This window comes from Manacus candei, unplaced genomic scaffold (genome assembly GCF_025592945.1).
Source record: "Manacus candei isolate 608988 ecotype Guabito, Panama unplaced genomic scaffold, ASM2559294v1 h1tg000028l, whole genome shotgun sequence".
Lineage (NCBI taxonomy): Eukaryota > Metazoa > Chordata > Aves > Passeriformes > Pipridae > Manacus > Manacus candei.
In genome coordinates, this window is record NW_026138076.1 from 20,735,913 (window position 1) to 20,760,963 (window position 25,051).

Consider the following 25,051-nt stretch of genomic DNA (forward strand, 5'->3'; position numbering starts at 1 on the left):
TTTGATGTTTTAAATCTCAAGCCATAAATTATAAAGAATGAAAGAGGTGCATCCTGAAACCATATACACCTTAGCACCAGAATTTAGTGTATTGGGGACATATTTTCATTTTCACTCTTATATGTCTTCCTAAGCCAAAAGTTCCACCAAGATTTCTACTAGGAAAGTCTTCTACTAGGACAGAAAATAAGAGTGTAAAACACAGTAGCAGAGATGAGAACTACCAAGCAAGATGACTACGAGAAGCTGTTCAGTCATGTATTTCAACCATGAAGCTGAACTTGAGTTCAGAAGCTGAACTCAAGCAGCCTGCAAGGTAAATTTTTTGCGATCACAGCTTTATGTACAGAATTTTTCAAAAGGGACTCCAGGTCATGGCTAATCAGTACTCTTCATGCAGGAAAGCCACTATTCAATGGATCTATTGCAGCAGCCAACTCTGCACTCACATGAAAGACAAAGTATCTGCCTTCGTGTTCACTGTTATAAACACCAGAGGTTGATGTGCTCTAAGCAGAGAATGAATCTAGTAAAATGATGATTAACCATCTGTAATATTGCCCTATAAAAGAGTAAATAAAGGTAATGAAATGGGAGTTTGCTTTGATTACAGTATTTACCTCCAGGTTACTCAGGGTGTAAAATGACCAGATCTGTTCCCATGGTTTTTTTCAGTGTGCTTAGTGGGAGAGACATGTAGTGTTGCGAACCACTCTCAAAGGCAGCAAGAAAGGGAAAGGGATCTGTTCTTTTACTAGTACAACCCTGATCTGAAACAGCTGCAAGAAATTGGTGATTCTAGTATATAGGGGACTGACATACTGTATCATGGCTGGCTTTCATCCTCAGACCTCCAAGGGTCCATCAGAGCCCCTCACATCCTCTCTCTGTATCACTTGTCTTAAGACCACCAAAACCTCAAGGGAAAGGCATGACACTGGTAGCACACTAGAAATAGAAATGGAAATTCAGTGTGATACAAAAGTACTCTTTTACAAAAGCTCAAAATCCAAGATCCTCCAAACTCCCACAGAAAACATTTATTTTCAATGTTTTCTGCAGAGAAAAGTTTCAATGTATTAACCTCAAAAACTGAAATGCTTATTTTTATACAAACTCTGGGTATAAATAACAATACATGTAAAAGGTTTTTTATTGACTTTCTCTTTCTAAGTCACTTGGGCCTTCTCTGTCTCCAGTTTTGTCATCAAGTTTCAAAATTGTTATCTGATATTTGTACTGCTGCTAACTGTGGAAATATTTTTTGTAAATCTCATTGGTTGGGTTTTTCTTGGAATCAAATTCTTGTTCTCAAAGTTATCTGAGAATTTCAACTGAAAGGGAAAGCTGGGAGCCCTCCTACGCATATAGGAAATAAAGAAATTAATTTCCCAGAGAGAAACTCAAGAGAAGTTCCCTTTATTAAGACTTTTGGATCCTGAGTTGTGTTTTTTAAGTTCTAGGTTTGTCAATATTGCATAGAGCTAGAAAACTGACTTGAGAAATACTACAAACATTTATTAAAATTGAAGCATTTGTAAATCTGAAGACCTCTTCTTTTTAGCTAGTGGAAATTTTCTAGTCATAGTACACTTAAAGGTCCATTATGTTAAATAAAAAGTTTAATAGCAATGAAAAGAACTAAATAATGTGAATTAGGGAAGTTGTTTGTCCCATCCCCCATCCCCACCTCCTCACCCCAAATCTTTGTCATTTAGAAAATTGCGTCATTCCTATTCCAGAATTATAAAGTTTGGTTTAAATTCTGAAGAAAAACTCAATTAAAAGTCACACAGAACTTAAATGAGTAATGCTAACACCATGAATTATTTCCACTTTCAGATCTTTATTCTATTTGACTAGCTGGATGATGGATGATTGCTTCTTCATTGTTGCTGTGCCACTACAAACTAAAGAAAGCAGACAAAAATGCTGATGGATCAGACTTTTTGCCAGTTACCTCACAAGCTGCAGATTCACTACTGCACAAAAGAAATCACTGAAATATAAGGGTAATCAGGAAAGTTTATTTTGAGAGAGAAAATCAGTAAAATGTCAAATATTTCTAAATAGCTCAGTAATCATAAAACACTGATGTCAGGAAAAATAGTTGCTCATTCTTCCTTTCATAAAAATCCACAGTAATTTGGACCTAAATATGGTGCAGGAACATGGCATTTGCAGAAAGTTGGATGAAAAAAGTTATCTTCTTTTAGATCATCATTTTCAACAAACAGAAGCAATATACTAGCTTTACAAGAACAGAACAAACTCAACTCTGTGATAGCTAGGAAAAACACTTTGCTTTTTTTGAAGATCAATCCTCCTTTGCAGTCTTCTCAATGTCCCATTTCAGAAACCTTGCTATACATTTTCCAAGTATCTAGTAAAGTCTCACATCAAAATTACTGTTTTCACATCCAAGAGACTCCTTTGTCTGATAATACAGAGGGCCTTCACACTCTCAACATGCAATCTAATCCAGGTTGGATCTAAAATAACATATTACTGGAAATAAAACAGTACATTCGGCAAAGCTTCCTTAACAAGGTTGCAAGTCTCATCTCACTAAATTTGTAAAATGTGCAGAATATATCAAAAGATAGCAGATGTCACCTTCAGTTCTGATTTTTCACTAGAGGCATCGTTGACAAACTTCAGAGATGTCTACACTGATAAATAGGGGAGGAGAATGGGCTAGAAGGAGCTTCACACTGCTTAGTTGCTCATTTGCCGTCTGGGTTTTTTGGGCTGATCCTGGGCTGGACTACGCCTGGGTCCAGCATTGGGAATCATTTATTTCCATTAACAATATAAAAGGATGAAGGGATGAGATGGCATCAGGCTCTTGGTATCTCTGTCATCCTCATGCACTCCCAGTCTGCAGAGCACCACATACTCCAAACACTTGTCATGCCTTCCTGCCATTTCCTAGGGTACGTTACACATCCTTGAGGCCTGAAAAAAGTCCCTTTAGTGGCTTGCACAGAGACCTCATGTCACCTCAAACACTGTAATGGCCTGCATCTTTTTCTCTGTGTGTTATGTCAGACCTCAAGATATCCACTTGAAAAGTGAGCACACTAAAATGTTGATTTGCTACTTAGAGTTCAAAATACATGGAGTATTTCTCTAACCCACCAATGGCTGACAATTTCTGTGAATTATACCTAGGACAATGAATGCTATATAAATCCTTCCTTCATTTGTAGATGAAGAAACTGTCAAAGGGAATTTAAATGAAGATCATAATGCTGACAGCTCCAGTGCAAATTTCTAGTATGCATGTATATAAAAACATGAAGCAAATAATAAGCAGCACATTTCTACAACAGTAGTGCATTTAATTCTGTCATGCACTGTAAAAAGCCATAATAGATGCCATAGAAGGCAAGATGATGGTCTTTTTTTCTGGGTGCAACCCAGCAATTACATAACCTGTGTTCTAATGACTGCATAGTGCTCCATCATTAAGGAGGAAATTTCATTTTATTTAAAATTATAATCACCAAATCCAGTGACTTCTGATGAGCTGTGGGAATGTGATTTGAAATATTGATTCCACCATACTCAAGTAAGAAAATAAATGGTGAAAGAAACAAGACTCAAGATAAATACTTTATATTGGAAAGTATATTTTTGTAAGGGATGTTAGTAATTTTTTTCTGCTTTTTTATTTTATTTATTAACATTTTTGGCACTTTACATGCAAATGTTGAAGAGCAGAGATAAGCCAATGTAGAACATAAAGGACTAGAATGCCACTCAGAAAAAAATGCTTACCAGTATCTTTATAACCAATAGCTACTGTCAGGTTGATCTACAGCCTTACTAACCAGATATTTAGTATTTCCCATGGAAGTTGTTTTTTGTATTTTCAAACAGCCATCATATGAAACAGAAGATTTTTTCACCTATTGCAATTCAGACATCACAAGCTGTCTTTTCAGTCTTAGTCTTCATTCAAGCTCATAGGATATTCCACTGTAGTAGGACTCAGAATACATTAAAGAATCAAACATAAGAAATACAGACATCACTAAATATTATGAAGGAAAAGAAGATGAAACAAACCGAAGAGTTTCTTCAAAAGCTTATATAAAATTTTTAACTAAAATCTTTCATTTCAATGAGTTTCATAATAGTGCAAAGATGAGAAAATAATGTATTAATGGCTATCAGATGTAAAAAAATGTTACATGTATCTAATTAGTCCTAAATTTAAAGAATCCAAGGGGCTTTTTAATTTTTTTTGGGGGGTGGCGAGGGGGAGTGTTCTCCTCATGCTCTGAGTAAAAGACTAGATAATAACTATCAAGAAACTGAGAGAAGAGAAAAATTTAACAAATATGTGATGTCTCCACGAGCACATGCTTATCCTTTTTATGAATATTTAAGTGAGTTGCCAATTTCTGGTGTTAAAATACTTAAAAATTCATTGTCTGGAAACACCCAGCTTGCTGTATGTTTCTAAATGTGATTTTAACTCCAAATGATGAGAAGCAGCACCGGGTGCCAGAACTGCAGTACCTTAACTTGAGAGCTGATAGTGCTTAGACAACACTGAAATCTACATTGGGAAAGCCAATTACATCCTCTGCTGCCGTAATGTGAATCAATAAGTACTCTGTCCTGTCCTTTCACTTCAGAGTTAGAGCTCTCGAACACATGTATCTGGTTTGAAGTTTTTCGTAAAAGTGAGAACAAGAACAGCTTCATTTTAGCCATAGCAATCAGGAGTAAATGAGAGGTGACTCAGGCTACAGGCAATAAACCAATACTTGTTCGTGTGGCTTGGAAAACTTATTTTTTAAAAAAGCTACCATTCTGAAAGAGAAATGTTGTTCCACGGTACTGTCCAATCTTAAAAAATGTAATTTGGAAATTTCCCCACCTCATTATTTAGAGGAAACTCTTTGCATAACTAGTATACCTAGAGCCCTCCACATCTTGGGGAGCTAATTTTAGTCAATACGATATCAAGATGGTAATTCCAAAACATAGCTAAGAATAGAGCCAAATGGATTTTCAAAAATCATTCATCCTGAAGTTAAAGATAAATTAAAGAATAGCTAATATTAAGAGCTCTTTATGAAGTGATTAATGAAGTCTGTCAGGTAGTAAATCCCCAAACCTAAAACTTACCAGGTACATGCATCTGCAATTTCATATATACTAGAGGAGAGAGAAAAAAATAGGAAGAAGCTTTCTGCTATAATATATTCTACTCAAAAACAAAAAAAAAATCTGATTTTGAGTTGATGCAGAAGCAAATGGATTCCTTAAAAACTAAACAAAAAAAGAAATCCCACCAAACTAAAAAAGAGGTAAAACATGAACACAGTAAAGAAGCTTTTAAAATTTGTAACAGCAAAAACCTTAAGACCTTTTTAAACAAAGTTCAAAGAAAGTACTCAATTTCAATTTATATGAGGGCTTTTTCTTAGCCCAAAAATAATTTTCTTTTCCAGTTTTTCCTTTCAGCCATCAGTCCCCTTCTGCTGCGCACCTGTATTCCAACACACACATACTTAGTTGAAGAGTTTTTCACTTATGTCCTCCCCATGCTTTAAATGACCTTGCATTGAGAACACTGGCACATAATGAACATAGATTATAATATTGGAGCTAATTACTCTGATTCATGTTTCTGACCTGAAGAGCATATAATAAGCGGATGAAAATACACCATACTACACACTTTGTAAGATAAAGAGTCACTGCAGCTTGAACACCTCAGCAGTAGGTAGGAATTTTGAAGTTTCTTATAAAATCTTCAAGCTCATCTTCTCCAGGTTTCACACTTGAGTTAAATGCTTTCCAGCCTTTGGGAAGCCACAAAAGCAGCTTACATTATTGGTATTACATTTAATATATATGTTTCAAGCTTTTTAAGACCATTTGGCATCTAAGAGTAAGACTGAAGACAGTATCAGCCTATATACATAGAAGTTAATATGACAAATCAGGCTACTTCACAATGAAATGCCTCTTTTCAGATGATGTTTATGTATAAGAACAAGTTAAATTGTCATCTCTTCTTTCTTTCAGGTCTCATACTATGGCATTCTGCTAGCAGAGAACTTCCTTGCCAAGAGAGCGGGCCCCATCTGTCATTCACTCTTCTTGTTTCTCAGCAGAGTTAAAAAGCCTGACAGTTTCCATGAATAACAATGACACATACTCTTATATCTTGCAGAGAGGCTCAAATTTTGTTGATGAAAAAAGGGGGAAAAACCCCTCAGTGTTCAGAGTTTTCTGAGCACTGCTTATGTCTGGGTTTGAGTGAAGACGGAACTGCCATTGTGTGTGACAACAAACTTCTGTATAGCTGTTACCATATAATTCTGACCTAGGCCACTGCAACTAAGGACCTGTTTTCACACAAATCTGTTTTGTAATCAATACCCCATGCTTTTACAAGAAAGATTCTTATGTATCTGGTTTCCAACAACTTTTAATACACAGTCATTGACCACGTTTATGCATCTGAACTTAAAAAGCTACATAAGCACAGTTGTTTGAACATGTTATGGAAAGTATTCAAAAATCATAGCAGAGAGGCATGTTTTGGAGGAGATGCTCACAGGGAGCATGTAGAAAATGAGAGCTTTTACTGCTATGAGAGCTTTTCATGGTAGGTTTAACAAACATAATTGCATAAATATAGCTATAGAAGCACATCTATACTACCTAATCTTCAGAAAAACTGCACCTACCTGTTTGGCAATAAGTTTATTCTGTTAGTGCAGAAGACAATGGGAAAAAATTTCCAAGCAAGGAAAGTGCTTTACCCAAGCTTACCTAGCTTTTGTGATTAATAGCGCAGCACTGCATCAGTTATTGGTCAGCCTGGTGTTGGTTAAAACTTTATTCCTAGCACAAGCTAATTCTAATTTTGATCTGAAAACTTCCTCTGGTCTCTTGAGGTTCTTTACAGGGAAAAAAATTACACCCATATCCCACATTAAATGTTTTTATGAAAGGAAAGGGAAGCTATCTGCATAAAGACCTGTATTTAGAAGCACTTTTTATTATTGGCATGAGTGATTTGGTATTTTGTTTTTCCTTCAGCTCAATTCTTGAACTTCTGACTGTATTCAATCAAATTGACTGAGAAATATACTTTTGTCCTCAGGGGATATGCACTATTTCAGATTATAATTTAGATATATATTCCTTTTTTTTTAATAGATCTATCTTCACTGTGTAAAATTCAGCTCTTGTAGAGGCTGGTCAAGCATCAGTCTTTGGGAAAAATGCTGCTGAATATTTTGTTAGATCTTGGCACAAAAAGAGGTATATGCAAATGACATTTTGAGAGTCATGAGCAATAAAGGAGAAGTTTAGAATGTTATGTAGGAAAGGATAGAATACCTTAAAGGCTAGAATAATAAAAGTGAAACTGAGTTTGGTATAGTGTAAGATAAGATCATGTAAAAAATGTCCAGAAAAAAACCAAACATGAAAACTGGGAATGAAATTTTGGCGAATAAACTAAAATTTCACCAAGTCTTAGAGGAAAACAATTTTTTAAAAGGGATTTTTCTAACTTTACAATTAGGAAAATGCATTGTGGCTGTGTGCAGCAGCAGAGACCTTGCTTAATCCATCAAATGGTCCCTTCTAGCCTGAGGGGCTTGGCTGATTTGTTAGATCTGTTTGACTAATGCTACTCCTATCTCTGTTTGAAACTCTCAAAATTCTGTATTGCCCTTCTGCTCAAGAACCAGGAGCATTGTCTTACCTAGTTTCCCAACTGTTTACTTCCTTTAAGTATAAGCATTTAAAAACTGGATCCTTTTGAAAATGCTTACAATTCAAAATGCTGATGGCTTAGTCACTTTGACAAATCAGCTACTGAACAAAAAGAACAGAAGATGAAGCAGGCATAGCACAGAAAAGAAATATAGTTTCTGCCCAACGGAAACCCTATTGAAGCCAAGCTGGAGTAGGGTGAGAGTGCCTTTTAAGGGAAGAAATAAAGCTGCTTCTACGTATTGGGTCACCCACTACGTAATGACTCACACCAGCCTACTATTTCTTCTCCAGCTGATTCAGAACAAAGGTCCAAAATCAGAAGATAAAATAGGTTTTAAGATTTTTTTGTCTGTTTGTTTGTTTATTTTTGAAGCAAGAAACCTGTGTACACAACCTGAGTAGTTTTGGTCAGTGTCATGGTATAAGGACATTGATGATAAGTTGAAAAGTGTCAAAGTTCCTCGGTATGCATCGCAATAAATTCAAACATATGAAAATTCTACTTTTGGTGGGAAAGCACCCCATAAAGTTCCTGGCTTAACAAGGTCTGAGATACTGATTTTTTTCATGCTGGAATGTCAGGTGTTTTGCCTGGTCAAAGCTCCACTGGAGTTCAGTAAAATGTTACTTGCCAGTAAGTTTCAGAAAATTACCTATCAGCCTATTTTGGAAAGAGGGTGGCTGAAGTAAGGTGGAATTAGACACATTTATTTTATTAATATGGCACAGTCACATTGCTAAAAATTCTAAAAAATTGAGATTCATAAAGTGACTCATGCATGACTTGCCAATATTTTGGAGCTGAAGAATCTGTTTCAAAATCTGGTGACCCTAGGCTGTCTTGGCTAGTAATCCTTCTTGATTAGTCCACACTCATCAATCTGTATCAGATAGAAGGACTAATGAATCTTTCCAATAAACACAAAGCATGTCCTAAAACTAATAACTGCCATTCCAGCTACCTGTGTCTAAAATACCTAACAATGTGAACTATGCTATGTCCTTATTTGAGGGAATACTAGGAGATAAGTAATATGTGACAACAGTATATGCAACCATTTAGTTGTATTTCAAACTGCATTGAGGTTGCTTTTTTAAAGATATTTTTCTTTCGGAAGGAAGGAGGTAGCCCCTTTGTGGAAGACAGCAGTAGAATTTAAAAGCTGAGGCTAATGTGGAATTGACACAGTATGAAACATGAAATAAATGGTATATAACAGCATTCAAGATGGAAACAACAAAAAGATTCACCAAAGCAATCTGAAATTCTGCAGCCTGGATATACATACTGAGATGGTTCAGTAAGAAAATACATTTTTATGACTACCAGAAGTTCATAAGCATAGGAAAATGATGATGAGGTTAGAGTTGTAAAACAACCTTTTCACTGAGAATTTAAAAGATTTTTTTAAAATCATGTTTGTATTTTTAAATAAAGTCTCAAAAATGCATTAACTTGTAAACTTTACTTTCGATAGCTTAGCAATCTTTCTACTCTTTCATATCATGTGCTTTTAAAATGTCTTATGACTGTCTGAAGTTATACTACAAATACGTAGGGTAGAGATAGGAATATAAAGACATTTAAGCTTAAGATTCAAGTAGTATGATGAGTGTCAACAGTGCAGTTGCAGTTACAATTGGTAGCTCCATGGTGGAGCCAAAAGCATGAGCTTTACACTGAGAGAGAATCAGAAACATAATGCGAGAACATCCAGCTTTCTACAGAATCACTTTGTTCCAGCATACCCTACAGAACAGCGATTTCTTAAACTAAGCTGCAACTGAAGTGTGTCAGGAAATCTATTTCATTAACTGAAATAGCGAGCTGTTTGTAGAGTGCCAGTCATCAAGTTTCATTGCTGCTGAGTGTAGATTATATCATAAGTATACCACAGCGAGGGGAAAATTTCCATTTCAGAAGGGAAATCATACAAACTAAGGAACTCCACAAAGATTTCAGACTATAATCAAGTGTCCTGGGGACAATTAACATCTTTGATTTTAGATAAATACTTTCATATGCCAATGAAAAGTACCATTCAGTGTAAAGCATCTTAATTGAGATGAAGTGCATAAGTCATTCCTTTGCTAAGGTATCATTCCAAAATTAGCTTCATAAAGCAGAGTATTCTTTCTTATTCACAAGCATATTTGAAAGTACAAAGGGCATACACATCAGTTTTTAGTGAAGCCTTAGTCTCATTTCCAAAACTGAAAGTTTTGTTCTTTGAAATTATTATTTCTAAGTATTATAAACTTTAATGTTCAGATACACATTAAAATAATATGAGGGGAAAATACGTAAAATAAAAACAATTCTAGATTATTTTATAATAGCTGTGTACAGTTTTTTCATTACATAAAAAAGCCATCAAAACTGAGTCATGAGTGAACCTTGAAGTTGCTCCCCATGTCCAGTCAGGATAGATTACTCTTAGAAGGAGAATGGATGTTTCCTAATGCATTTTGTCTTGTCACATTGGGGATACCCGAAAGAAAAAACACTACCAGTTTACTACATTGCTTGTGAATTTGTGGAAATAGAGTTCAGCTGTCAAGTTATTACTCCGGATGAACCATTGAGTGTCACAGACAATCAAGCCTATTTGTTGCAGGCATAGGATGACAGTCTCTTAAACCAATTAAAAGCTATACATTGGGAAGAGAAGGCTGCTGCTTGTTGCATGAGGCAGTAAAATTTTATGGCTTTGTGAACTTTCACTTGGAAAATTTCTAAAAATTATGTTATCAGAAGAACTCACGTCTACTTACAGTGGGTTCCTTCTTGTTCTAAAGCAAGCAAAGAGCACTCTCAGTTGAGGAGCCCAGGTTTCAGTTCCTTGTTACAGCTGGAGAAGATTCCTTTGACAGTGCTCAAGTTTTGCCTGGCTGATGTAAAGAATTAACAGCATCCTCCCAGGTTTCTTAGACAGTGTCCTCACTGGTAATTAACACTCTAGGAATGACATTTATTCCTCATTTAAGAGTGGTAACAGGGTGTCACTTCTGCAACTTCCCAGAGATAGAATTTTCAGGGCAGTGCCCTTTAAGAATACTTATAAAAGCAAATGAGCTATGAAAATGGGTTAAGTGTTCATTTGTATGTATGACAGTCATTCAGTATACTAGCAATTAGGGAGAATATCAAATTTTAGGTTGCATATGCAACTGGTATGCACATCCTGTACTCATTTTGGAAAAGATACTTCCTATTTAGAAGTAGAATACTAACAGAGTACATTTTCATACATAGCTGTTGGCCTATCATACTTAATCCATCTCAATTCATTTAAACCATTCATTTAAATGTGAGGGAACACTAGCTATTGAAATATACATTGTGAGTTAGTAGTGAATTTCCATTTGTCTTAGTGTTAGAGGTTAAGTAAGCTCTGAAGTAAGATCAATCCTGAGAAGTACTGTTTGAACTAAAATATACCTTTCTAATTTGTAAGCTCTTCAGTTAAGAGATATATCTACTTCTACAGTATTTCATAGATGGAAGACAAAGAGCAGGAAGCATTACTACAGCTAAGGTAAGAGTGAAGGCTCTTGGTAGTACAAGATACTAGTAAGTACAAGATACTCTTCTAATTGCTGGAGCAAAAGTAAACGTGCAACACTAAATTGCATGAAATTATATAATTGTATGATGCCTCTAATAACATCCTTTGCCATCAGAGACTTACTTCAATAGAAGAAGATTTCAGGATATTAGCAAAGTTTTTATTGCACAAAGTTATTGTGAGTGCTACAGAAACACTACTATTTGCATAGCTGGTGTGAAGTGGAAGATCTGTTTTTGCAAAATAGTGTACCACATCCCCATAAGGGAGGAAGCTAGCCAATGATACCAGGCTGCCTTTCCACTGATTATGATAATGAACTAATGATCTCAGAGACTAGCTGGACATCAAGGAGTGTGTTGCATTAGCAACAGGGAGAAAAGGATGCTGAGATGACAACTGTCATGCAAACGCCTACTCAGCATATTGCAAACAAGTGCAGCTGAGCTGACAAGGAATATAAAAGTGCTTATATAACAAATGCCAGTTGTTTTGCTAAGGAAAAGAATTGTTATGACTCATGAGAAGAGCAAAGGAATTACCTGAAATCTGGGGGAACAAGTAGGTTTAGTGCAATGCTAAAAATTCACCAATGTGCTCCTAACCAAGGAAAAAAAAAAAGGAGTCACTCTCTACAACAAAAATCTGTAGCTAAATCAAGTAGTGATAATGCAGAACCTTAACACATATGAATCACTGAAGACATAGATCTTTACAAAACATATTTAGGAAACTGTGGTAATCAAGAAAGGTCGTACAAATATTTGAAAACATTTATTTTAAAAAAATATTACCAGGATAAGGTAGTTCTTAATTGCTTTTGCAACATGTATAAAGAAAACTTGGATTTTGGACAATACTGTTTGATTAAAGCATGTAGGATACAAAACAGGAGAATTATAGCAATGCTAAATAAAGAAGATAACTTTCAAGCTCAAAAGACATTTCTTTTAACTGCAATTTTATTTTAATTTAGACATCATTATGTTGACTAAAGACTAATAATAACAGAGGTGAATACTGTTTTGGACCCTACAGACCAATAGCAATAATGCAGGTGGTCACCTGCATCTTCACAAGGAAAAAGAATATAGTACCAGTCACTAAGAATTGTGTTAGTACATAGATTTCCAAGGGACTGATTTCCCCAAAATAAAAGCTATCATAAGTCAAACAGGCTAGAAAGCAATATTTAAAGAGAAAGACATCAAAAGAAATTTGGAAATTCTTTTAAAATAAGATGGCTCCTAGAAAGCAAGAATTATGCAGTAACAATTCTGTTATCCAGGTGAGAATGACAGCCAAAAGCATGTCCTGGTGCAGCACAATGTAAAGACAGTACTTAACAGTATAAGAAAACAGCAAGAAGGAAATAGAAAATAAATCAATATAAACTTACATTTATATACAGATATAGATATCTGATAAAGAAAGTTAAAGGCATTATGAAAAATGCATGGTAGAATGGGCTTAACTAATCTTAGTAAGAAGATTTAAACATTACCAGGTCAAATGTGGTGGTGAGTGATTAGGTGCATCTTCTGATGGACATGGCAAACTAATTCCTTACAGTGAGAGACCTTGCAACTGCTTTTTTTTTTTCCCCTCTGCCTCCACCAGTAGTAGAGGTAATTCAGGTAGTGCCTAAGTATCTTCACTGGGAGAAAACACTGCACAGCACTTAAAAAAAGACAAGATTAAGAAACAGTCACTTAAAGTCTAAAATGACAGAAAGTCATATGAGAAAATGCATGCAATTTCAACAAAGAGTGGGATTTAGCACTGCCATGCTTTATTAATAGGATGGGTGGACCCACCTGCTGTTTTTTCTGGAAGACATGCTTTATCCAGGAATATTTTTTGGATTCGGTATAGGGTACCTTGGCAAAAGGAAAGGACCAGTTACTATAGAGGTCAGGCTAAATGTTCCAATAATACCTGCATTCAGTGAAACTTTGAATAATATCATTGCAATAGCCTCTTCTCATGTCTTACTTATTAGAGGAGATAAATCGCTGGCTGTATGCCCTGGGTCTGCTTCATGTTGTTAATCACTTTGTAATTTCCCTTACAGAATATACTGACTAAATTGCCTCAGTCTCAGAATATTCCTTTCCCCCTTTGTATCTCTGTGAAGCATCTTTAGCTTTACTCTGTGCTGAGAAAATAAAATGACTTTACTTCTTTTAATATTTCAATGTTCAAGACATCTCTCAGTTTTCTTAAATCTGAAATAGCAGACAGATCCTTTGGAGAGAAACTCCAAATTTGCAGAAGGCTTTTAAAACTCTTCCTCCATAGTAACTGGGAAACTCCTTTCCAGAAGTTTCCAGTTCCTTCCAATTCTTTTTCTTTCTTCACATCTAATAACACTTCAGAAGAAGTTACCTCTATGAAAAATAAATTTTTAAAAAAGGAAATTTTCTTTTCCTTTCTGGACTAAATGCCTCAGTAACCTTTCTAGTTTGATCAATTGGAATGAAAAAAAAAAAAAAGGATTATTTTCCTGCAGTTTTATCTATACTGTTGAATACAGAAAAAGGCAGGACACCAAATAATATTAAAAAAAATCACAGCTTGCGTCTAAAACATGACATTTGTCTTTGGAATGCCATGTCATGAGCTGATAATGTTGAAATTAAATGACAATTCTTGGTAAGAAAGCTTAAGGCAGAAATTATATACTTTGCTGATAATCTGGTGTGAAGCTAGGACAACCAGTCCCAATTTAAGAAGGCCATGATGATGCGAGAATCTAATGGGTCACCTGTGGTAATATATTTTGAACTTCCAAGTACATGCTTTGACGCTCTTTCACAATCTGGGAGCCGTACCAAGAATTTATACATGATGAATCGAGGCAGAAAAAAAATTAAACTGGAAATTACAACAACAGTAAATGTAATAATAACTCTTTCTTATTATAAATTTACTATTATAAATTTATGTGTTAAGACTAATATCCAGAGTTAATTGGGACACTTAGGAACTGTGACCACTAAGGGTACTCCCAGGAAAGGTCACATCGCATCGAAGTGCATCTGAAGTGCCTCTTTCTTCTGCTAGAGCTGTGAAAAAACCTGCAATGTCGGTCTTACTGACTTCGTCAGTAAAACAGAAGACTAACCTACAAAATTATGTAAAGCATATACAAATGTATGTTAGTTACTACTTTGTGCAATATATAAAATTTCTTTCTATCTAGTGCTTCAAGGCACAAAACATTTGTTTGATTTTTCTTTGGACTTCACTCAAATTTAAACTCTCCTTCAGGGCTATTAAGATGAGCTGCCCAGAAGAAGCTCAATGGAGCTTGCAATATAGCAGGTGCTGAATGGATGCACTCCCTTGCCAGTAGCTGTAGCATGTAGCAAACTTGCCTTTATTGGCTTCTAAGGCAGTGAATCTGCCCTAGTTTTTCAACACAGCCCCAGGCGTGCTACTGATCATTTAGATTTAAGCTTATTGGAAGTTCTAAATGCCTCTCACTGCAGCTACCTGTAGCTTTTCAAAAAGATGCAACTGGCAAGTTGACTCAGAAATATGCCTCAAATTTACTTTCAATAAATCGCATTTAATCTGCCTCCTGTTTGATACAAAAGTTCTTTGTTAAAAACACATCCAGCAGCTTTGAAGTAGATTGTGAATGAACAATTGATGAGTATCAGCAGCTGTTTGCAAAAAACATTGATTTTCTGTAGATAACAAATCATCTAAACATTTAGAGTGTATTACTATTTTATATAACCTTGGGAAATAAGGTACTACCGCTTTAGCATTCCAGCAAATAAATTTAGTCCCTGCCTGTTAAGTATTTCTCTGAAAGTATTTTGGGTTTTGTCCTTTCTCAAAGTACTCTAGAGATAGGTTATTATATTTCTTTGTGAGTGCGACAGATAAAATAGAGTACAATGCACCCACTTTCTCTACTTTCATTTTACATACATGGAACTTTAAAATTTATATAGACAGTCATATTTTCCAAGGGCCCTTCCTGTTTGCCCTATCCATATATACAGTCCACCTCAAGTATGAAATGACAACTTCTCTAAGATTATCTTAAACATGATTGTATTTGCCCTTAGTGGAAAAATGAGCAAATTCAAATATTCCCAGCAATCAAATTTTTAAATATACCTACTCATTTACCTGGAATAATAAACCAAAGGATGACCAACATAAATAGGTGCAATTTAAAAACTGCAGACCTGATGTAAATTGCTTTGTAATTTGCTGTTAAAAGTGTTGATTTTGGAAATATTTGGTGTAGAATGGGAACAGCTTAATATATGATGATACATGTATGTAAATTTCAGGATTGATAGGATTGTTCCTAAGAGTATGCTTTAATTATAACTAAGTATAGTAGAATTCATCCATAAACTAGATGGATTCTTCCAGAGCACTGAGATGCAAAGAAAAGCAAAAGGGAGAACCAGCAAAATAAGAGATTAAATTGGTTCAATACTAAAAGATTCTTGCGGAGTTCAATCTAACATTTAGAAAAGAAAGTCTTTAGTATTTAGAAGTCACTGGCTCAACAAATTTTGATCAAATTTGAACTTTTTCACTTACTTTACTCATAGGAATACTTTTACTGGTGGAATTTATATTCCTTTAATTCTGTAACTTTATGTGCCAGTGCACTGATGGGCCTAAGGGAGCATCTGAAATATAAAACTGGTAAAGACCAGATAGGCTTCAGAAGCAAGCTTAGTCCATCTTACTGACAGGGGTCATTTCCATTAATATCACATCTTAATAACTATGTCCTTAGACTGCCATAGAGCCCTGCACATTAGCTTTTCTCATGAACCCTAGGATTGAAAGTTGTTTACAAAAAGGATAAAAGTGTGACACATGGTTATAAAAAGGCATGCTGCATGATTAAGACTGATCTTTTACTTCAGTACACATACTTCTAAAACATCCCTGTTCCTTTAGGCTGAAAGTGAGGAAGAATTATATCTTGAAGCCAAAATTCACAATTAAGCTATTTTTCAAATATTTCTAGAGCAGCTCCCTCTGGTGGGTAATGATTATCAAGAAGAATATATTAAAAAATAGATAACATCAACTCTCACCTTTCTGGTCCTGTGTTGAAATGACCATGGTAAACAGAAATAGGTATGTCTGAAAAATCCAGCTGCTTCACAGCTATTTGGCCCTAAAGTAATACTCACCACCTTACAGGTACAAGGACTCAGTCAAAGGCATTAGCTGGTCCATGTCAATCTCCCACCACATTTTATGATTCACTTAATGCATATGAGCTTGCAAATAAAAATGTGGTTTCCCCGTCATATTCGGCCTAACAAAGGGAATGATCGAAATCTGGATTTTTAAAACTAAGGTATGGTACATTAAACCAGTGCATTTCACAGTAAAAGGAGGTAAAGGGAGCCTACACTGTCAGTTCTTAAGAGATATCTAGCTATGCTATAGTAATTTAGTCCCTTTGTTTATCTAGGCTTACCCTAAGGGTTCTCCCTCTGATCCTTACTGCTGTAGTAGTCTATATCGTAGAAAATTTCTAAATCTTGGGAACTACCTTCTATTCATCTCTCTTGCTTAGGAAAGGCACAAATGGCTGAGAAAAGGAAACATTCTTCTTCATCCTTTACCTGCCTCCTTCCCATTACCATGCTCTTCACAGACTGACGATTTTCCTGTGGTGAATTCCAAGCTTTGTAATTACTTTTCTTGTGCCAATTAATCTGTAAAAAAAAGTACACACCATGAATTGTTTGACCTTTCCAGACCTCAAAATTATTTCTACATCAAGAATGAAAAATTATTCTAGTTAACTATGTGAATACAGATTTCAGAAGAAAGTAAAAAAGAGAGCTCGAATTTATATGAAAAATCTGAATGTTACTGCAACTAGTTGTAAAGTGTTGTAAAAGCTTTTTTAGTCCATTGTTAACTGCTGCTGAGGAAGTGTCAGACTAGTTCCACTGTCACCTAGGGCAGCGCTTAAAGGCACAGAAAACACAACTGGGAAAAAATGGCTGAGAGGTTGAGATGTATCACCAACTAAGCGGTGTTATACCTGTACCAATCACAGGGAGCATTTTCCTTTATCAAATTGTGATCACCTGTTGTAAGACATGAGAAAATCATCACCAATAAACTGAATGAACCTCAAAGAGTTGGAAGAGCACCAACTGAAAATGACAGATCAGCACTAGAGGATGCACAGTCATGTTGATTGTCAGACACCACACCCAAAGGGGTGTTCTGTCTTACACAGGGGCTTCTCCATCCCCCGTAGATCTGCAAATGGACTGGACCTTTGGGATGAATGGAGTATCCTCCTTTTAAGGCATTCACCTTGCTCAAAGAAGTTTGCTAATCTGTGAAACCAGACACAGTGTGCAAGACCAAATGCCCAATCCTGTTTTATCCTTGTCATACCTTGTCCTATGGCAACATGCAGGTCCACTCTATCCATTTTGAGGAGACGACCCAGAGCACTGTGCAGTTTTATAAAAAAGGAGATGTCATAGTTTTATAGAATGGAAGATTGACTTTTTCTGTTTGCTCCTCTCTTTGACTGTGTTTGGGATTTTTTGAAGAATGTACATTGAAATTCTGATTCCTTAGAAAGCATTTTTTGTAATGTGGATAGCTTTATCTCTTGCAGTCTCATAATCTCATCCCTGAATAATAATAGTCAGCTCAGAACTCATCACTGCACATATAAAGTTCAAATATTTTTCTTCTATTACTTAATATTACATACTATTATTTTCATCAGCCATTTTGTCAACCAGTCACTCAGTGGTTTCATTGTCCCTCTATAATTACTCATGGTTGGTCCTTGTCTTTACTAAGCTCCTGTAATTTTGGCTTAACCATTTGCTCTCTCATATTCAACTCCCTTTCCAGGGTACTTAAGAAACATGAATCATGACAGATTGAAACAGATATTCTGGTGGGACTTCAGTGTTGACCTCTTTCCACAGAAAACCCACTATTTATTTCTAGGTAGTAAATAGATTTTAATAACTAAGAGCACAGAAATAACACACTGGTTTACAGCAGTTAAGCACCCTCTATGGCAAGAAAATACGACAATATTTCTCAAGTCTTTCACACAATTATCAGCAAGTTATACTTTTAAGTGTTACGCATAGCATGTATCTCTGTAGGCTGTACCTACTCTGTAGTTTGTATCTTTTACATTTCAGAATAAAAAACAATCCTAAACAGCCTCCAAGGAGGGAACTTGTCTTTAGCTTCTGTGATTATTAGAAATTCACCTTAGTTATTTCTACTGACTGTGAGAAACAGTTAAGTACAATTGGCTATTTGTCCAGAAAATAACTACATGTTAACTTGCATAAACAATCCAATCCAATCCAATTACTTCATCTGATTCCTGTTGTGGGAATGCCAAATGGGCTCATCAAGCATGTGATTAAAGATGCATATTTGGCTTTCAGACCCGCAACAGGAACCAAATGAAGTAATTGGGATTACTAATGTAAATTAAGTATTACACTGCAGTGGCACTGCTAAGGTGAGTAAAGATTAGTAAACTGTTTTTAAAACCAGGAGGAGAATAAGTTTTATAACTTAAGCTTTAGCTTAGCTTTAACAGGAAGAAAGTTTTTGAAAAGAAAGGAAAATAAAACATTGAATGATGCTGAGCACCAAAAGCAGAGATTTTTATGTGAAAATTGACACATCTGTTTTATTTTGCTTACAGAAAAGTGACAGAAATCACAGAGAAAAACAATAAGATGGTGGAGAATGAATGATGAATAAGAGCACAGATGCCAATGCTAAGAAAAATGTTTCATTCTATCTAACATTATAGCGGGAAGTCCTCCTTTTTCTATATTTTTATATTTGTAGGGAGTTACTATTTCAAGAATTATTGAGAATCTTTGCCTTATCTCTGACCCTGCAAAATAGGTCAGGGCATTTTGGATTCTCAAATACTTCTGTATGTCAAAACCTAGAATAGACCCATCTGTTCCAGTTTTCATCTGTTTAATTTTTTCTACTGCAGTTAACTCTTGTTACAAGATCTTGTAAAATTTGTACTGGGAAAACAATGGCAAAGTATATTTGATTATACCCAGGTTGTTCGATCTTGAACCTAGGTGTTAGAGCAATTATTTCACTAGACTTTGAGACATCCATGTGAGAAATACTTCTCATTCCTCATAATTGTGTGGTAAGGATGTTAAGCACTAAAACCTCCCTACTGTTTTCCAAATACATTTCTCGCCTGAACTCTGAAGCAATTTTTGAATAAGTCAATCATGACTTGTTGTTCCCCTGACACTGATACTACTGTTTAAATGGCAACTTTTGAATCAAGAACTTCTGTAATCAAGTATTTTCTATAAACCATCTCTAATATAAATACTTCCGGTAATGGATGTTTTCAGACTAGAAAATTTCACCCATAAACAAGGAAAAAAAACCCCGTATTTTTGCTGTTACATGAAATTAATGGAATATGATTCATTTAAAGCAGTTACTCATTTATTCTGCTTTGCAGCAAATCACTTGGGAATGTTTGCTGCTTTTAATTTGCCAGGGTTTTCTCTTCTACAAATCAAATTAGTAACCAAGTCCCTTGTTAGGGAGAAATATAATGAAACTAGAGTTCATGGGCAGTTAGGCAGAGCTGCCCTAAGCCTTTGTTTCTGCTGGGGTCTGCTGCTTGCTAACAAGATGCTGTCATAGGACAAGAGTGCCTAAGGCTTCTAATATGACACAAGTGAGAATTATTGAGGCTACAAAGCTCACTGAGCATCCAAGCCCTGCTTTATGAGCATAGTTGAATCTCAGCCATGTAGTTTTATTCTTTTGACCATTTCTTGTTATGCAGCTGTACTAAAATATCAGCAATGCTGAAATTTTCCTTTGATATGGATCATAAAACACTCATACTTGTCTGTCTGTATTATGACACTGTCAGCATTTCTGAAGACAAAACTTGTTTTTTTCTCTCTCACAATGATCCTGTAAATTCTTTGTAATTCACTGTAAACACTTGAGTAGCCCTCAAAGACTATGGCTGACTATACAGCAGCTGTAAGATCAAACACCAGTTTTACAAGAGACAACTTTTCTAAGTGGCCCCATCCTGGATGCATTCTTTGGAGGGATGGGATTATGGCATGCATACATTACATAGTAACATTGCCTTGAGCATGTCATCAAGAGCATTCTGAGGTAGAAGCACATCAAATTGAAAGAAAGGCCTCAAAGTAACCACTCCTCTTTGCAGAGTTCTCCCAGAAAGGTTTTTTTTTTCATATAAAGCATGCATTTATGCTGTGCAGTAAATCAGAATGACACGATACAATTTCCATTTCTTCCCTGTTCAATAGTGCCATGCTATTCCCCAGAATTCAACTATTCATTCTGGACTTGTAGGTCAAAAAGGGAGATTATTTTATCTGAACAGCTACAGGGTGTAGCTGTACTCTTCCCGGGAGGCATGGGTTCGTATCCCACTTCTGACACCAAGATTCTGTTGAAGTTTTGAGCTGGCTTCCCACCAAGTCTCCAAAACTCAATGAAAGAGCCTACTCCTCAGAGAGGAAAGAAAAAAAAACGAACAGCTAAAGCTATAGTAAAAATATATATTTTACATATAAAACAGATATATACAGTGAGAATCCTATGTACATATAACCCCAAAAACCTCAAACAGCTCCCTAAATGGGAAGAGGGAGAGAGACAAGGGGAAAAGGACAAAAAAGGGACAAAAAGGGACAGAAACAAAACAAGTATGCACAATCAAAAAACCCGGTAACCAGCAAAATAAAGAACTAGCAAAATCTCACCACTTCCCTTGAGAAAAGCAGGACAGTCAGACCTGGCCCAGCACTCTCCCCTCCCACGTGGCAGACAACAGCAGTCGATACAGGCCTCAACTTCAGATAAGCAAGGCCAATGGAGGGACCTCCTGTTCCCAAACCTCACCGGAAAAGAAGAGAGCGAGGTCTCTCCGGTTGGCTTTATTTATACCTCGGTTTATGTAAAGGAATAGCATGGAATACTTCCTTGGTCACTTCCCTATTCCTTCCTGGTTACAAGCTGGTCTCCAGGAAGGCCTAGACTAAAACTATTACAATGCCTATGGATTTTTGGATTTTTAGCTTTCTGTAGATTTTAGAAGTAGCTGTATTATATCCCTTACCCTGTAGCACAGTAGTTTACACACTAACCCAACACTATTACCTCATTCCATATCACTCCCTCAAAATTCCATTAGCTTGTTTAGACTTCCCTCAAGGTAGGCCTTCATTCTGTTTAAGAACATCTGCACCCTGGCCTGGACAACAAGATACCACGCAGGCACAGCGACCTTCAAACCCAGAGCTTTGGAGGAACTCCAAGGACTGAATGTGCTGTAATTAAGAGGAGGTTGAGGAAAAGGGGGTCCCAGAGCCCCCTGCCTCAATTTTCAGAGGGGCATGCCGGGGGAGGTGCTGGAGGGTGGATAGATCTGGGATTGGATAGGTTAATACCTTAAATTGTGGAACCACATGGACACGGGGATGCATCATATGTATTCCTGTGGGCCTCAGGCCTGGAATTAAAGGACCTACTCTCTTTATCTTATCTTATACACTAAGTTGGCTCGGAGTCCTGCTTTCTGTGGTCTCCTAAGGCAACAGAGACATCTTTTTCTTGCAGTCTTAGAGATCTGGACTACAAGGATAAAGACCTTTCTTCATCTGAGGCATTAGGAAAATTTCCCAGAGTAAATAAATGCAACTGCAGAGCTGGACTCATTGAGATACAGCAGAAACCTTTAACATGACACAGTCTGTTTCCTTTTATGGATTACTGAAAGTAATTTACAGATTACATGGATAGGTAATTCATAGCTAGTACTTCAGTTTAGCATTTCATTTGCAATGTCGTTTGTATGAATACCATGGGTATGTTTCCAGTTTCAGAGAAGAAATACTTGAGTTTTGTACAAATCTAGTGTGTAGTAAATGCACAGATTCAGCACAACAGAGACATACCTTAGTAATTTGGGAAAATATTTCTTCCATTTATCTTGAAACCTGGTCACATGACATTACAAAATACACTTGAACCATATGAGAAAAGTCTAAATTAAAGCTTGTTTTTCTTCTCATAAAGGCACTTTGCTCTCCTGCAGTCTGGGGAAAAAGGGGAGCTTTTGGGTCTTGTGTAACCTAGAAACCAATAAGTGTTACAATATTCTCCATTATTCTCTGTAGGCAACTTTATTTCACTCTATTTCACTCTTACAGAATTCCACAGTTCCTCTAGGGGCTACCTCTAATTTCTCTCTTTGGTGAAATCTGTAATCTGTAAACTTCTCTTAGAACCATAGAAGATACTGAGTTGGAAGGGACCCATCAGGATCATCAAGTTCAACTCTTGGCCCAGCACAGGACACCCCAATAATCACATCAAGGGCCTGAAAAGGTTGACTTGATATAAGATTCTTCAGCTTAAGGAAGACTTTTCTTCTTCCCTGTTTAAAAACCTTTTTCTTTTCATTCCTTACCTGTGGACTAGATTTCCTATGGCCATTTTGAAATTAAGATTCCTAAAGTAATTCTGGGATGTGTTGCTTAAAAAAATTAGGAGAAAAAGACTCTCCAGACAATCAGACAATGTTAGTATAGATAAGAGAGAGAGCAGCTCTTTTAATGAAGGCCTTCTGGCTCATGGAGTACAAAGACGCGTGCCCACATACAGAATTCTTACACTTTTATATCGTTTACTAATTATCATATCTAATGGGGACATCCAATCCTAAGACCCCTTTTGCCCTGGTAGCACCCTCAGAACCGCCCCACTGGAGCCTCTCCAAGGGCCTTGAGCTTTCCAGCTTGTTTTGTCCACCATATCTCTTGTTTTTCTGGTCCAGGTGCACATCCCACCGAATGTTCTTGCTAAAAATCTATTGCCTTGAAAAGGTGGTTAAAAGATGGTTAAACTGAAGCTTCAGGAGTGTGACACACAAACTGTGAGAAAGTAATGGTCTAAAGTGAAGGAAAACTCCAGCTACATTAAAATCTACAAAAAGCTAAAAATTAAAAATTCTAAGGCATCAATGCCTTTTAATAGTAAGTACAGTTCACTATATCTAAGTAAATCAGAAGTTTGATTGATCTGGTTTTAGGTCAGAGTAAAGGCTCAATTAAACTCATGAATGTATATCTTGTTTCAAGAGTGGTCAATAAAACTATAAATGAAAACATAATCCAGACTGGATAAATGTCAGATTGTATATAATTTAAAGTATAAGTTTTTGGTATCATATATGACTGCTACTCAAAGCAACTCATTGCAGAACTTGCAAAAAGAGAGAAAAATCAACCTGATTTACTTCTGAGTCAAGGGTGGAATTTGGTTCAGAATACCCTTATCAAATAGTGACTTTGTGACAGCAACCTATATCCTTATAGAAATCAGAGATACAGTTTTAACTATTCATAATACTGTTGCTTGCCTTCAATTAGCAGTGGTAAATAAAAATGTGAAGCTTGTTAAAAAAGGAAATGAAAAAGAGCAGCTGACAGGGTAAAATACATCACGGAAAATAGATAAAGACACCACACTAGCCAATCAGAATAAAAACATTACAGCAAAAGCCCATCTAACAGGCTCCATCACTGAAAAAAAGGGCCATGTTATTTATAGGATGTATCATAATTAAATGAAAGAGGAGGATCTTACAGCAAAAATAAATCAAGGATGGGGAAGTTATGAATAAATCAGGCCAGGAGAATCATTACCTTTCATAACATAAATATGAAACCATTAACAGTGCAGGACAAATAAAAGATTTGAGGAATGTCTTGGTAAGTACTCCAAGGCTATGAATAATTTTACAGACTTATCATAAGCATGGAATCTGCCCAATAGTTGTACAGCTTTGCAATCCTGTGCCAAAGATTTGTGATTTCAGAGTGAATAGATCCTGTAGGTACAAAAAGGAGTGCTATGGGAAGAAAAGCCATCACAGAAAATTTGAGCATTTCAATGCCTTGATGTTCATAGCAGAGAAGCCAGAGGGTTTGTACCAGAGACCATTCTTCACAGGAGATAAGTCTGAGGAATTGTTTCAGTCAGACATGCTAATAAATCATTTTCAATTAGAGATCAATAAATTGAATAGTAATAAATCACACAGATCATGTGATATTTGCTCAATATTTCAGTGTGAACTTGCCAACATGTTAAGTATATTATACTTTCAGTCAGCTTTACTGCCAGAGGAAAGGAAGATCACTGGTGGAATTTCAGCTTCCTAGAGGAATCTAGGTTATTGTGCAACAATGCACAAAAAAAAATGATAAATTCTGTTTAGAATTAGAACATAGAGTTATATTAGTAATTAAAAAAAACCCCTAGACATCAAACAAAGGGTGATGAGGCAAACCATTGAGTAGCTTCTATATAAAAATAAATAGCCAGTTATATATTATCCACCTTGAAAAAGGGATAGCTTGGAGAGAATCTGATAGAGTGCTATGGGCTTATGAAGGCTTGAAATTAAGTGGAAAAAAATTCTATTCACTTTTTCCTGCTAAAACACCTGAACTAAGTGATGCCCTTAAACTATCAAGCAACAGATTTAAAAATAAGTGAGAGAAAATAACGATTGTAAATTACATAACTTTGTCATGGCAATTAGCAGTAGCCGAAATAGGTTAAGAAATAACTAAAGAACTAATAAAAGAACACCCATCAAA

General features: G+C 36.0%; 1 long non-coding RNA gene across 2 annotated transcripts; it reads right to left on the bottom strand.

The window, feature by feature from the left end:
- Positions 1-13,105: 13,105 nt before the first annotated feature.
- LOC127472277 (uncharacterized) lies at positions 13,106-22,149 on the bottom strand. Of its 2 annotated transcripts, none has more exons than XR_007904943.1 (3): positions 21,543-22,149; positions 16,955-17,047; positions 13,106-13,720 (listed from the first exon to the last, which is right to left on the bottom strand). It is a non-coding gene; the product is annotated as an uncharacterized LOC127472277 (long non-coding RNA). The 2 variants fall into 2 exon arrangements; XR_007904944.1 differs by lacking the exon at positions 21,543-22,149 and adding an exon at positions 21,146-21,531.
- Positions 22,150-25,051: the final 2,902 nt, after the last annotated feature.